General features: G+C 38.0%; 1 pseudogene across 1 annotated transcript in view; it reads left to right on the top strand.

Moving 5' to 3' along the window:
- Positions 1–15,621, top strand: part of LOC149197299 (uncharacterized) — a 289,735-nt pseudogene extending 274,114 nt beyond the window's left edge. The window contains exons 17-19 of the transcript XR_016254749.1: positions 14,442–14,676; positions 14,793–15,007; positions 15,118–15,621. The product of XR_016254749.1 is annotated as an uncharacterized LOC149197299 (transcript). The remainder of the gene's footprint in view (positions 1–14,441; positions 14,677–14,792; positions 15,008–15,117) is intronic.
- Positions 15,622–16,604: the final 983 nt, after the last annotated feature.

Here is a 16,604-nt window from a genome sequence, read left to right as displayed (position 1 = left end):
GGCATGGAATCATCAACTAAGTTTGTAGACTCAAGTGGATTAGGTGGCCTATGGTCATTGGGGGTTCCTTTCTTTTTCCATCTATCATTTCCTCTATTTGGTGTGGTTGGTGGCTAAAGCTGTAAATACTACCGTGTATGTTCAAAACCGATGCCCTCATCAAGCATTGGACTCCAAGACTCCCGAAGAAATGTTCACTAGTAAGAAACCCGATGTCTCTCATTTTAGAATTTTTGGAAGTCTCGTATATTTTCATGTGCCGAAAGAGAAAAGAAGCAAATTGGGTGCATCTGGGAAGAAAGGAATCTTTGTGGGCTATAGTGAAAATTCTAAGGGATATAGAATTTATGTGGCTGGTCAAAAGGAATTTGAGATAAGTCATGATGTCACCTTCGACGAAGATATGGCCCTCAGGAAGATTAACAACCTTCCTATCCTAAGGAAGGACAAAGAAGCTGACACCAGAAATCAGGGTGCAAAAGAAGACGAAACGATGCTTGATGTTGATAAACCTATGGATCCTATTGATCCTCCTCCTCATGAGCCCTCCTCCTCCAAAAGGAGACCCTCATGGCTTAGGGAGACTCTCGAAGATGCCGAGAGACACATTGCACCAAAGGGGACTTTCTGTGAAAGCAAAAAGCTGAATAGGTATCAAGGATATTTGACCGCCATGAGCACTATCATTCAAAATGAGCCTTCATCGTTCGAAAAAGTCGTGAAGCATCAAGTATGGAAGGATGCTATGAATGAAGAATATGAGTCAATTATGAAGAATGATGTTTGGGATGTGGTCTCTAGGCCCTAGGACAAATCGGTTGTCACCTACAAGTGGCTCCACAAAATCAAGCATGGAGCTGATGGAAGTGTAGACCCTCTCATTCAGAAATGTAAGAGGGAGTTGGCTTTTGAATTTGAGATGAAGGACCTAGGACCGATGCACTATTTCTTAGGGTTGGAGGTCTGGCAAAAGCCAGGTGAAATTTTCCTCTCAAGGAAAATATGTTGTGAAGATATTGGAAAGATTTGGGATGGTGGACTGCAAGTCTGTGACTACTCTGATGGAACTTAACTTTAAGAAGTTATGTGGTAGTGTTGCTGGACCTGAATTGGGAAATGCTTCTGAGTATAGTCAACTCATAGGAGCACTGATGTTCTTGGTGAACTCCCGTCCGGACATATGTTTTGCAGTTAACACATTGAGCCAATATATGGTTGAGCCTCATCATATATATTGGATTGGTGCCAAGAATCTTTTGAGATATCTTTGTGGCACAATCACTCATGGACTGAGATACACCGTCGGAGATGTGAGTCTACATGGTTATTTTGATGCTGATTGGGTTGGTAGTGTGGTGGATCACAAGAGCGCTTCTGGATGTTTTTTGGGTTCTACTTCGATATCCTGGATGAGAAGGAAGAAGAAATCGGTTGCCTTGAGCACCGCTGAGGCCGAATACATAGCTGCTAGTATGGCCTCCTGTGAAGTTGTCTGGTTGAGGCAGCTCTTCAATGAGCTGTTTGGACATGTGCTGGATACCACCGCGGATCTGTGACAACCAAAGTGGGATCCGATTATTAGAGAATCCCCTGTTTCATGATCGCTCCAAGCATAGATATCATGTACCACTTTATTCGGGATATGGTACATCGAGGAGTAATAAGGCTCCATCACATTGGGACTGATGAGCAAGTCGCCGATATTCTGACAAAGCCCTTGGGGAAGGTCAAGTTCTTGGCCTTCCAAGAACGACTTGGAGTCGTGGAGAGACCCTCTTATGAGGGATCCTGTATCAGATGGACATTGAGCTCTGGGAGCTCTGGGGGGCTTGGGGTACTTCTTGGAGCAATGAGCAACCATAGGGTGAGTGGTTCAGCCTTCCCCTAGTGGTTTGCTGTGTATAGGGTGAGTGGTTCAGCCTTACCCTGCGACACCCTTGGCGACATGTAGGCGGGATGAGTGGTTCATCCTTCTCCTACTGAGACATCCTACCCATGCAGTCTGGGACTCATGGAAAGTACCTCTCATTTGGCCAATGAGTAGGGAAATGAGGATAGGGACCATAGTACTACTGATGGACGCATCGTGTACTACCGTATTCCTTATGCTAGGATGAACGATATTGATCTGGGATCAATTGGAACTAACTTCGGGTCAGTAAGAGTGGTATGAGACACTCTCTTTTGATTAGAACTGACTTCGGGTCAGTAAGAGTGGTATGACACATTCTCCTTTGATTGGGACTGAGTTCAGGTCAATAGAGAATGCTATGATACATTCTCGATCACTTCTTCTTCATAGTTCAGCAAAGCAGTGCATTGATGGCAAAGATAGTACAGATTGCCAGATGGATTAGCAAATGGAGTTCTCCCTAGTTGAGAGGGAGTGTTAAAATTGGCAACTAGGGCCAAACTCCACATGGGTCATCTTGTTTATGACAACTGATATTTTCTTGGATTCCTCTCTCCGAGAGGTGTAGGATTGATCTAAAGATCATCCAATTCTGACATGTACAAATGAAGTTATTAATTTATTTTGATTATGGTCGGCCAGCAAACTTATGTAGGCTCAGAAGCCCAACAGTCACATATATTCATCCTCAACGTTGCATATAAATAGAAGGTGACTTAGCTTCATTTGGACACGCTCATCTTCACACTTCTCTCTCTCATTGATTGGGTATGAATTTCTGGGCCTCTCTCTCTCCACACGTTCGAAATTTCAGGAGCCTGAAATTTCAAGAGGCCGAAATTTCAGGAGAGCGAAATTTCAGGAGGCCGAAATTTTAGAAGAGTGAAATTTCAAGAGAGCGAAATTTCAGGAGGCTGAAATTTCAAGAGACCGAATTTCTGGATAGTTTGACCAAGTGTTGACTAGCATGCATTGACCTCCTTTGACTGCATTTTTGTGAGGGCTATCTCTGTTTGGGCAGGCCGCATTTTTGGGCACAGAAATCAAGGCTAAACGTTGACTGTTGACTAGTGTTGACTGCAACTGGGGTGACTGCAAGTGCGTTGCTTGACCAGATTTTGACTGGGATGTTTTGAGGGCTGATTCATCTCGCTGTTTGTAGGTCAAAGTTGACTGTAGTTGACCAATTTGTTCAGGGTCAAATCTACCTTGTTGACCAGTGTTGACTTTTTTGGTTAGGGCTCTTTTGCCGCTGTTATAAATTATTAGATTTGTAAATTGTACTCTCTCCGTGTTGAACTATTGAAGACAAAGAATATTTGATCAAGGGTTTCCCCACAATGGGGTTTGTCCCTAGCTGGTGCCACATCTTGTGTCCTCTTGTCTTGGCTTGTCTTCTACTGTTTATGTTTATGTTCTATCTGCATTTTACTATCATGTTGATGTGATTGCTAATCTGATTATTGATACTGGGTTAATAAAGAAATTGAAGTAAAATTGCTCTAAAGCATAGAACATACCGTTGTTGCCTAAAATTAACACTTTATTATGTTATATTTCGTCAAACAATTACCAAATAAAAAATACTTGAAGATCACAAGAATAAGAGACACAAGATGTAAGCACTCAGCTAGAACAAAACCCCTTTCCTAGGGGAAAACCTAGTCAAACTCTTCTTCTTTAATAGATCCAAGTCAAAGTGATACAATCCAAGACCTTATGACCAAGACAAAGACCTTCTTCAATCACCAAGTCAATCTGCCTTCCAAGTAGACAAGCTCTGCCAAAGTCAACAATGGTCAATACCCTTCAAATTTGCTCCAACTGGAATTTCGGCCCCTTGCAACTCAGAAATTCAGACCTACAGTAATTGCAAAAGTTTTGGCCCCTGCAACTTACCCAGGAACTTGAGAAAATTTCACACTTGTGAGAGAGAGATGCCCAAAACTTGTCCTTGACTTTGTCTTCCTTCCTCTAGATGTCGCTCTTCTTTTTGTCTTCTTTCCACTGCAGATTGAACTTGTTGTGAATTGATACCAAGGAGGTTGAATTCTCCTTCTATATATACTGCTTCAACTGGGCCAAATAGCCCCAAATAGGGACAACTTGGTGAGGCAGTGTAAAATGACTATTTTGACTCAAAAATAATTTTTCTTTACATGATACAAAAGTCCAAGAAGGGTCAAATACATATGACAATAACACTTACGACTCAAGAAAACCCTAGAAGCCTTCAATGGAGGCTTTGACTTACTAAACAAATAAAAGGAGCATGAAACCCATGCTTCAAAATAATTTTCTTTTTCTTCTTTTTCAATTTTGCAATAAATATATAATGATGAAATACAATAGCAATTATGAAGATCGACCATAGTTACATTTTCAACATTCACTTCTAAGGAGATGATTGCTTTCTGTAAGGAGGCAATAATTAAGAGGGAGTTGATAGTTCCCTACAATCCCCAACAAAATGGAGTGGCAGAAAGTAAGAATAGATCAATTGAAGAATCCTCTAGGGCTATGCTTCATGACCAAGATCTCCCCATGTTCTTATGGGGTGAAGCTATCATGGCTGTTGTCTACATTCAAAATAGAAGTCCTCATTAGGTGCTGGATCATATGACTCCGGAAGAAGCCTTCTCTAGTCAAAAGCCTTTAGTGGATCACCTGAGAATTTTTGGTTGCCCTGTCTACATTCACATTCCTAAAGACAACATAAATAAGCTAGACCCCTCAGGAAAGAAGGGAATCTTGGTTGGATATAGTGAATCCTCAAAAGCTTACAGAATCTACATCAGGGAGCAAAGAAAGATTGAACTTAGCAGAGATGTCACCTTTGATGAAAGTGTTGCATTCAAAAAGTCTACTGAAGTCCCCATGGATACTGATGAAGAGGAAGAACCTAAGGCTTCCCCGGAAGAAAACTTGGAACCTCTTGTTGGTCCATTGGAAGCACTGGAAGGACTTTTTGAACTTGTGGATCTTGTCACCATTGCAGAAATCAAGATGAGGCCTACTTGATTAAAGTCTACATTAAAGGAAGTTGATGGACATGCTATTGAGAAATCTTGGGGTAGCTAGATTAGGTGATTTCTCTTACTTTGATAACTGCTTGGAATGTATTTTACTTAAATTGATTAGCTTCTTCTTGTACTTGATTATTATTGTGTTTTTCTATCATCAAACAACTACCAAACAATGACACAAAATATAGGCTATAATCCAGGGCCACAACCTCTCTTCTCAAGAGGAAAACCCACAAGAACTCTTCTCTTCTTATAGAACATTAAATGATGAATTCAAAGACCTATGACCCTTGACCAAGATTCCTCCAAGACCAAGTCAAACTTCTCCTTGATGTACTTCCTTCTTGCAAAGTCAAACCAAGTCAATCTTGTCTTATAGTAGCTGCAATTTCTCCTTCGACCTAGACTTCGGACCCACAACCTTTCACTGCAACTTTGACCTGCAATTATGATTGTAATTTCGACTACTGCAGGAATCCTAGTTTGTGCATGTGGGAGAATATGGTGTTTTTACCCTCCTCTCTCCTTCGCTTGAGATGACTTCTTCCTTTTGGACATTCGGCTTGCAAGGGAGACTTCTTTTAGAGACACAACTCGACTTCCTAGTGTGACTGCAATACAGTTCCTAATGCAGCAAGATTGATGCCCTAATTTCGCACGTGTGAGGAATGCAGGCCCAAAAACAGTTCTTGAAATACTTAGACTTTTTCTCTCCTTTTTTTTCTCCTCCTTCGTTGGATATTCTACTCTTTTTTGCTTCAATGAGCTGAAGTGAGCGAGCTACAAATGAGATCAAGCATCTTATATATATAGGCTTCCTTGAGCAGTTCAAACAACCTTAATGAGGCCGACTTGTCACCTTTTGAGGGTCGACTTGATGCAGCAAGTTTGACTTGTCCTGGTGGGTCTTTTATGACTTAAATAATTTTCTCTTACATAATACATGATGCCCAAATGGGTCTTTCAACATATTACAATGACTCTTTTGACTTGTTGACTCAATTACAATCCCTAGAAGCACTCAATGGGTGCTTGACCTCTAAATAAAATAATCTTGAGGATGAAACCCATGCTACAAAATAATAACAATAAAATTTCTTTTTATCAAATACATAAAATCATGATGTCCTTATGAAGACCGAACCTAGTTACATATTTCAACACTCCTTAATTAGGGAGGTATTCATAATCTATACAAGGTACTTGGACATTCTCATACTGAAGAATTCTCATAAGAAGAGTTAGATTGGTAAGCCATCTCATATGCTATTTATTCAACTTATATTAGTGCATCATATCATATCAACCAACATTTTCACATAGCAAGGCCTTGACTAACAATTCTATCTCTCCACAAGATTAGAGCACAATGCTGGCGAGACCAATGATTTATAGACCCCTAAATCATTGTCTCTCAAGGCACATACCCCACCCGAATGTTCACAAGGTATGTCCTTTTAGGACAATTCCTATCTTGGAATAACACATCCTGAAGAATTTCCTCTTCGACTATTCTTACCTATTGGATGCCCTACCACATCCTCAAAGAGTATCAGAATCCAGATGCTTACCCAATCCTCCATTCTTTGTTCATAACATGAAGAGAAGAATGATATGTCTATCACTCCCTCTCATCTAGGGAAGATATACTCATTCCTATAAAAGGAATATACACAAGCTTCCTCTTAATCATAAACTTGTCCAAGCTCCCTCTTAATTAGGGACTTGTTTCCAAACACCAACCGTTAACTCGTTGGTGGAGATCATGGTACTATCAGCTGCTAGTAGGGATCCTCCTTTCGATATCATGTCATGAACTTCAATTTCTTCATTATGGAGCCTTCTTCATCATAGCTTCTTTGTAGGGTATCGATCATCTTCTACATCACTTTCTCTTTAACGAACCATAGTGTTGAACCAATAGTCATGTCATCCTTTTCTTCATCGGAAAGTGATCTTCTAGTTCACATCTGGCTTTTCTTCATACAGCTACCTCTTCCAAGTCACACTTTCTTTTCAGGATCTTTCATACAATTACATGAGTACTAGTTGTAGGTGACATTCTACAACCTTCTTTCGGTAGCCCTGTAACAACCCAACCGGATGATTTCCAAAAATCAAAATGAACAACAAATCAAAGTTACCTTCATTAAGATGGCCTTTTGTCATGACATCAACGTCTTTCAACATCAACATCATGCACATGTATGAATCTTTCTCCAAGACATTCAATATCAAGGGTCTTCTTCTTTTTCAGATTTTTATCAGGGTCTTCATACCTTCTTCTTTCATGGAGATGTCATAGCTAATTCTTCTATTTCTCAGATGTCGATCACTTATCTTATCTTATGATAGTTGCATTTTTCACATACTCTTCTTCCTTTCTTCATATATTTCTTCCCTTGGAACTTCTGTACATAGTTCCTTCGTCACAGGAACTATTGTTTCCAACTACCTCATATTCCATATAAGGTCATATTATGTTGAATTCATCTTTGTCAATATAGAAGAGTTCAAGGCACATTGTTTACATGCCTTCATGCATCATTCCATTGGAAGAGATTCTTCTTCTTTCATCATGCTCATGAGATAGAGCATTTAACCCATACTATCTACAACCATATGATGACATGACATTATCTATCATTTACCATATATATATATATATATATACACCTTTTTCTTCTCTTGGTCATCTAGACTTCCTTCCAGCGACTTCCTTTCCTTGTTTGGAGATGAAAGAACTTCAATGATCTTGACATGCTGCACATCTTTGTCATCATACCTTACAAGTGGATCCCACACAAGTTGGAATGTGGGCTATTTGTGAGTCACTTGCTTCTTCTAAGTAGAGGTGATTCTTTCCATGAAGATTCTAGTAGAGGATCTTGATGATCCTCTTTCTGCAAGTGCTTCTTTCTAATAATGATGATGTATGGTGACTTCTTTATCTTGCTGGATGACTCTATCCAACCATATATACTCTTATTTCGGTTGTCTTTCTATGCTTTTAATGAAAATACCATGATCTACTCCTTTTTTATCAAGATGACTACTTCATCCATATAGACTTCTATTTTGACCTTTCATACTTCTATGACGGAGTCATTTCTATCTTAGCTTTAATGCATCCTAACATGTGATGCTTTCTATTATGACTACCATTTTCTATAACTGAAAGGAACTAAGTGAAGGACATTATCTCAGTCATAATAGAGATCTTTCACTTCCTCCTTTGATTTCTTCTTTTCTGATTCTTCCACTTCTTCAGTGATATGGGCCTCATTTCATTCTTTTCTCTTTTTGTTATCCTTCTTGAGTTTAGGACAATTCCTTTTGAAATGCCCATACTTGTTACATTTGTAACATTGGATCTTAGACATGTTGATCTTCTTCTTTTCTGAGGAACAAACTTTCTAAGCTTTCCTTTCTTCCTAGCCATGGCAGCAAATGCTTGAACTTGTTCATTTGATCCAACATCGCTTTTATCCTTTAGTCTCGTTTCTTCAATCTTGCATAATGACCATAGTTCACTGAATGGAGTGGCTTCCTTCTTTCCATAGATACTTGATACAAAGTTGCCTCATTCATTAAGTAGTGCATTGAGCACAACGATGGTCATTTCTTTATTAGACATCATTTTTCCTAGATCTTGTAGTTGATCTTTTATCTGAGATACCTTCATAAGGTAGGGAACTACTCCTTCCTTTGATACCTTCATCTTGTATAGCTCAGTTCTTAATGAAATGACTTCTCTTGCAGCGCTTACAGAAAACAATTCTACCAACTTATCATAGATCTGTTTTGAATTCTCCAAGTTGGCCACATAAGGAATAAGAGAATCCTTTGAGCCCTTACTTCCCCTTTCATATACTTTGACAATGCTTGAGATTGCTCTTGAGAAGGCTTGATGATAGAATACTTAACATATTCAATAACTTCATTCTGACTTATCATAGATCTGTTTTGAATTCTCCAAGTTGGCCACATAAGGAATAAGAGAATCCTTTGAGCCCTTACTTCCCCTTTCATATACTTTGACAGTGCTTGAGATTGCTCTTGAGAAGGCTTGATGATAGAATACTTAACATATTCAATAACTTCATTCTGTATGAGGATCAAATCTAGCCTCTTCTTCCATGCAAGGAAATTAGATGACCCAACCAATTTGCTACTTTCCTTGTAGAATGAAGTCATTTTGATAGTAGATTCAGACATAGATATAAATATACTTACTTGTCAAGTGACGATTCTCCTTTAATGATGATATCTTCAACTTGATGCTTCTTGGATGATGTTGACTATTGAGGATGACTTCTTGAAGATGCCTTGTTGATAATGATGGCTCCTTTGATGATGTCTTCTTCTTCAAGATGGGAAAGATGATCTTCTTCAAGAATGTTTGAGATGTGAACCTTCTATAATGTGAGAGAGATGACCTTTGACTTCTTTTGGAGATGATGATGAAGTGTTCTTTCTTGCTTCCTTTGGTTGACGATTGAAGAATGAGTAAACTTACCAATAATGCTTCAAGTGTAGAGTTCTTGAGTGGAGATGAGTCCTTGAGGTCTTTTCCTTCTTCAAAGTGTTGTTGCTTCTAGATGGTATGATTCTTGTGATGAGATGGGTAGTCCTCCTTAATGCTTCTTAGTCCTTTCCTTCAAGCTGATCCTTCTTGATGATCTCTTTGTACTCGGTCGTTATGTATCCTTCTTCAATTGATGATCTTCTTCAAGCTGCCTTTCCTTGTAGTGTCACCTTAGCTCTGATACCATGTTGAGAAATCTTAGGGCAGCTAGATTAGGTGATTTCTCTTACTTTGATAATTGCTTGTGATGTATTTTACTTAACTTGGTTAGCTTCTTCTTTTACTTGATTATTATTGTGTTTTTCTATCATCAAACAACGACGAAACAACGAAGAAGAATGACACAAGATATAAGCGATAAGCCAGGGCCAAAACCTCTCCTCTCGAGAGGAAAACTCACAAGAACTATTCTCTTCATATAGAACTTCGAATGACGAATTCCAAGACCTATGACCCTTGACCAAGACTCCTCCAAGACCAAGCCAAACTTCTCCTTGATGTACGTCTTGCAAAGTCAAACCAAGTCAATCTTGTCTTGTAGTAATTGCAATTTCTCCTTCGACCGAGACTTCGAACCTGCAACCTTGGACAACAAATTCGACTTGTAATTATGACTGTAATTTTGGCTACTACAGAAACCCTAGTTTCCGCACTTGTGGGGAGAATATGGTGTTTTTACCCTCTTCTTTCCTTCGGTTGAGATGACTTCTTCCTTTTGGAAATTCAGCTTGCAAGGGAGACTTCTTTTAGAGACACAACTCGGCTTCGTAGTGTGACTGCAATTCGGTTCCTGATGCCGCAAGGTTGATGCCCTAACTTCGCACGTGTGAGGGATGAAGGCCCAAAAACAATCCTTAAAATACTTCGATTTTTCTCTCCTTTTGTTTCCTCCATTGGATATTCTTCTCTTTTGTGCTTCAATGAGCTTGAGTGAGTGAGTTACAAATGAGATTGAGCATCTTATATATATAGGCTTCCTTGAGCAGTTCAAATAGCCTTAATGAGGCCGACTTGTCACCTTTTGAGGGCCGACTTGATGCAATAAGTTTGACTTGTCTTGGAGGGTCTTTTATGACTCAAATAATTTTCTGTTACATAATACATGATGCCCAAATGGGTCGTTCAACATATTACAATGACTCTTTTGACTCGTTGAATCAATGACAAGCCCTAGAAGCACGCAATGGGTGCATGACCTCTAAATAAAATAATCTTAATCATGAAACCCATGCTACAAAATAATAACAATAAAATTTCTTTTTTTCAAAACATAAAATCATGATGTCATTATGAAGACCGAACCTAGTTACATATTTCAACACATGCAGCTCCCCACAACACATTCGTAGAAAGTAAGAGGCCTAAAAGATACTCAGGGTATTTAACATTCATGACTATCTAATCAATTATGAACCTTCTACTTATGGAGAAGCATCTAGCCAACAAGTTTGGAAGAATGTTACGACGGAGGAATATCAATCAATCATGAAAACTGGTGTATGGGAAATTGTTCCAAGACCTGAGAAGAAGTTTGTTGTAACTTCAAAATGGATATACAAAATCAAACATGCAATAGATGGAAGAATTGAAAAATATGAGGCCAAATTTGTGGCTAGAGGGTTCTCTTAGAAGGAGGGAGAAGATTATGATGAGACATTTGCTCCAACTTCCAGGTATACAACAATCAGGGTTCTTGTTTCCCTTGCAACATCTATGGGATGGAATATTCATCAAATGGACATGAACACTGCCCTCCCCATCTGTGATTGAGGAAGAGGTATATATAGAATGACCTCAAGGTTTTGGGGTTCATGGAAAAGAATCTCATGTATGTAGGTTGAAGAAATCCCTCTATGGTATGAAACAAGCTCCTAGAGTTTGGTACTCTCGCATTGACTCTTATTTGACAAGGCTTCGTTTTGTGAAGAGTGAAGTTGAATTCAACCTCTACATCAAGGTTGTGAAGGATGCACCTGTGATCTTGCTTCTTTATGTGGATGACCTACTTTTGACATGTATCGAAGATCTCATTCTTCAATGTAAGAAGGAGTTGCCTACTGAATTTGATATGAAGGATCTTGGGTTAATGCATTTTTATTTAGGCTTGGAAGTGTGGCAAAAACCTGGTGAAATTCTTCTTGGACAAGGGAAGCACGTAATCAAGGTCCTACAAAAGTTTGCAATGTTGGAATGCAAGCCCATGGTAATTCCCATGATAAAAAACATAAGGAAGCTTAAGGGATCTGATTCTCACTCTGTTGATCCATCACCCATTTACAGAGAAGTAATTGATATGTTGAAGTGCTTGGTCCATACTTGACCAAACATTAACTTTGCGATAAACACATTGAGTCAATTCCAAATGGAGCCCAAACATGATCATTGGATTGTAGCAAAGCATGTGCTTAGATATCTTTGTGGTACCACTGACTATTGCCTGAAGTTTGTTGTAGGTAATGAGATCAGGTTGCAGTGATTCTCTAGCTAAGATTGGGCCGGAAATACTAAAGATGGAAAGAGTACAACCAGTGGATGTTTCTATTTGGGCTCTGTTATGGTTTCTTGGATGAGTAGAAAACAATGTTTTGTGGCACTAAGTGCTGCTGAGGTAGAATACATGGCAGCATGTACACTGACTCAAGAAGCAATTTGGCTTTGGAAATTGCTCGTTAGTTTGTTTTATCAGATGTTGGGAACCACAATGATATTTTGTGACAATCAAAGATGTATAAATTTGTCAAAGAATCTAGTGTTCCATGGCAAATTAAAGCATATTGGCATCAAATATCACTATATTCGTGACATGGGGCAGAAGAGAGCAGTGAAGCTCTAGTACATCTCCATTAATGATCAAGCAACTGATATTCTAATGAAGCCTCTCCTCAAAAGAAAGTTTGTGTATTTCAGAGATAAGTTGGGACTTCTGATCGAAATGAAGAAGTTTCTCGGCTTAGAGACCATAGTGAAAAATTATTAACACAAATTAAGAAGCTTAAGAAGGACAAAAAGTTGTTGGAAAATAAGGTACAACAACTTATTGAGAAGGAAGTGTTGAATTCTTCAAATAAAGAAATTCAAGTTGAAGAAAATGGAATGAATACTAATCCAGTGAATATCACAACTCAAGAAGAAGACACGCTAGTTAAAAAAAAAACACACTCAAATGTTGAGATGAAGGAAATTCCAAGTGAAGATTTTGTAACCAACTTGACGACATCGAAGCCTAAAGTAAGTTAGAATCTTGCCACACATGATAAGGGAAACCAAAAGAAATCTTTATCTACATCCGAATCACAAGAACAAACATCTCAATCAATCTACGAATCCCCATCACTCAGAATATAAACAACAAACTTATGTTCCGAAGAGTACTGGAGTGCGCACAACTCAGTCCAGTGATAACAGTTCATCACAAGTTTCCAGTAATCAAAAGATTTCACAAAAGATTAATTTAGGATGGTCAAATCCTTCCTCCATGCGACAATTTTATATATCATTCCAAGGATCATATCAACTTGTATCGACAAAGATGACTGTCCTGAGACGAAAAGACATTTGTAGCAGAAAAAAAGATCAAAACCTTTCATCAACAAGCTTTGAGGACATCTTTTTGAAGAGGAAGGCACTGTTATGAATATAATTATGTAAAAGTAATAAATAATAATCGCAATAATATGTAATTAAAACAATAATTAGTTAAAGAAAGAGGCATGTCTAAGGAGACATGACCATTCATAAGGGGACATCTACCTAGGGTATATAAGCAGTCCCCTCACTCTCAGTTGTATCATTATCATTTTTACTTGTGCATTTTAATATATTCTTGTATCTCAATGGAGATCTACATATTCCAAGTCTTCTGGAGTATTTAACCTGAAGAATGAACTTTGTTCGCTTCAAAACACTATTAGACTTTTAATAAAGGGATACTGCATAAAATTTTGGAAGGTGATTGATCATCAAAGAAGGACAATTAAGGCCCATATAAGCATCATTATACCTAATGAAATTGATTATACCTGCCTATTGACATATAATATCTTTATTAAGTATATTTCATAAAATTTTGCTCACAATATAAATTTTGAAGGGGTTAAACTTTAGACCCTACAATTGTTTAATTATTTCCACGACTGATAGGTTTTACCTTGTCGATGCTTCCGGCATGTAACAAATGTATTGAGTGGGACCAAATAAATCAACTGGAGTATTTGTGGAGCCATACCGCATGGTCCCAGCAACAATGAAAGCTGAATAAAACACAGCAGCATTACTGCTGGATGGGACTGTTTCAACATTAACATTTCCCATATGTAATTCTAGTATAAACGTTAAAGAGAATGAACACAGATTGAATTAGTGTTATCCTATCAAAAAAATATCTCTAATATTTTCTCCAACATCCTCGAGTGTTTCAGGGAGAAATTTCCATAGCATATGGTCAGGATGAATACTGAGATGGAATTAGTATTATCCTATCAAAAAAATGAACTGATAATTTCTCCAACATCCTCGAGGGTTTCAGGGAGAAATTTCTACAACATATTGTCAATACCCCAGATTTTTACTCATCTGAGCTCTCTGAACTACTTGAAAACAAGACTATCCAAATTAGTTTCCCAAGGAAATGTCTGTGACAAGGAAGCTTTACTCCTTGATGGGAGTGTGGCTTCCTACCAACACAGTAGCTTCCTTACCCAATTGGTAAATGACAGGTAATCTAAATTTAAAAAGGCAGTGACTGAATTTGCATCATTTGCATTTTAAAGTATGGAAGGATCAGAATGAACCATATGCGTTAACTTGTTCTTTTCAGTAACTGATGATATATTTATCATTTTCCATTATTGTGCGTCTTTTAAATCTGATATATTCTTTGTTGAGTTTGTTATTTTATTCTGTGTGTGTCCCGCAGATGCGAAATAAGCCCATTGAACCACCCAAGAAGCCAGAGAAAGCTCCTTTCTTCTTGCCATCATTGCCTACACTCTCTGGAGAGAGGATTTTTATCCCTAGCTCTATGAATGGGGATGGTGATCAAGATGAAACAAGAAATGATAAAACTGTTTTTGAAGCAAGGGGTAAAAAACTGGGAGGAGAATCTTTATCATTTATGCAACTTCTACAATCCTGCGCAAAGATCAAAGATTGTAAGTGGCAATTATAAGTTGCTGCCTTGAAAATCACAGGGAAATAAACAGAGTTACTGAGTTTACAGAAAATATTTATTTTCCTTTCCATACTAAGCCTTCTACGATGTTTGCAGTTACACCTTTCACAAATTATTTGAAGGGTTTATCCCCCTCAGCCGTGGATATGGAATTGCGGTTGCTTCAAATTGTCGATAATGAAAATATATCAGAAACAGAACACAGTGTAGAACTTCAAGGGATAGGAATGCTGCTGGATTACTTTGTAAATGAGGTGTCGTGCAATAATAATTTTGAGTTTGTCCAGGCTTTGATTCGACTATTTTTAAAGGTGAGCAGAGATAGTTAAAATGGCACAATTGTATCTATCTGTATGTATTCTCAGAAATATTTTTCTGGTTAGCACACCTGAAATTGATGCTAGTTTTATGCTATTAACAGATACACGGTGAAACCATTCGATGCCAAGTATCTTTGCAGGAGAAGGCAAGGAAGCTACTTGAGATCCAAAGTTCTACATGGGAGAGGCTAGATACGAGCTTCCAAAATGCGAGATGTATGATTACATTTCTTAGCAGTTCTCAGTTTTGACCAATCATTTCTTTGCAGTGTAGTTGATATGAAGGGAGAAATATGACAGTTGGTTTCAACCTGCTTGCCTATTCCTCGAAAGAATATATAGTGTAAATTGTCTGTTGCAATAGGGATGGAGCACTAAGTGCTTACTATGGAAAATGCTATCAATTTTTGAGGGCTTGTGATGGCATTATTTCCTTGAGTTGTTCTTGTAGGTTGTTGAGTTACCAGTTTTGATCCTTTGATCTTTTGTTGGTTAGCTGAGGCTATAATGGCAAGGCCATGTTTTTCAGTTAATGTAAAATATGATATCTTGTGTATCATGTAACACATTTCAATTCAGTTATTGGCTTGCAACTTCTAATTACACTCCGAGGAATTTTTTTATACTAATTTAGTTTTGATGACCAATCTTTGAATTTTAACCCATTGAAACCTAACAAAACATTGCTATAGATGCAACAAAAGAGATTCTCGAAGTTTTATTTGCTATTAATTGGACCCACAGGGGTTCACATATTTAAGCATGGCTGACATGATAGGCGAAGAGTTTTTAAAATTGGGGAGCCATTTGGAGTGTGAGAAATGACGTGATACCGTCCTTATGGACAGCAAATTTCACGTATGGAAAGAAAACACAGAACATAGATAGGTATTTCTTTTTAAGTAGCGGAGCAGTTTTTAACTAAAAATAAGCGAAGTTGAGTTGATGAAGAATGGAACTTACGAAATTTCTTTCAATATAATTGCAAATCCATTTGTAGTTGATAAGATTCAGTATAGTGAAAATATAAATGAGAGATATGTCAAAAATATAGGCAACTAAAGCCTCCAAGCATTGAGAATTCAGGATCAAGGGAACTTAATGAGTTCAAAACTTGGCTGTGAAGAATGGATATCTGTTTTTTGTTATTCCCATCCGGAAAAAGGTCTTCTCATCAATTCATGTAAGTTGCAACAAAATAATAATATAGGAAAAAGTCATGATTGAAGAGCAAGCACCGCATGCCTTTGTTTCAAAGAGATCAATGGAGTGACGTTAATGATTTGCAAATACTTCATACAGGTTTAGAGCCAGTTGAGCTGAGAAGGGATGTCACTCAACTGCATACCAAAAAGTTAATAAGTCGGTAGTTTAAATATTATTTATCGTAGTAATCATTTTACGTTGAACTGCATCACTAAAGCTGTAAATAGGGGGTGTCAATATTTTTTTGGAGGCAGAAAGCAATTTAGGAGAAGATTTCTTATCGATGAACTTAAACCAAAGTCGTTTTCTTGTAATCAGGAATGCATGAGCGATATGTAACAACAACCAAATGAGTCAAAGTAGGAATATATGTTGTTTAAAG

The sequence above is a fragment of the Pinus tabuliformis genome, chromosome 2_2, assembly GCF_031772625.1.
Source record: "Pinus tabuliformis cultivar Carrire ecotype Pingquan chromosome 2_2, CPIR1, whole genome shotgun sequence".
In the NCBI taxonomy this organism is placed as follows: Eukaryota; Viridiplantae; Streptophyta; class Pinopsida; order Pinales; family Pinaceae; genus Pinus; species Pinus tabuliformis.
Note: the sequence above shows the minus strand (reverse complement) of the source record. Positions and strands in the feature narration are given on the sequence as shown.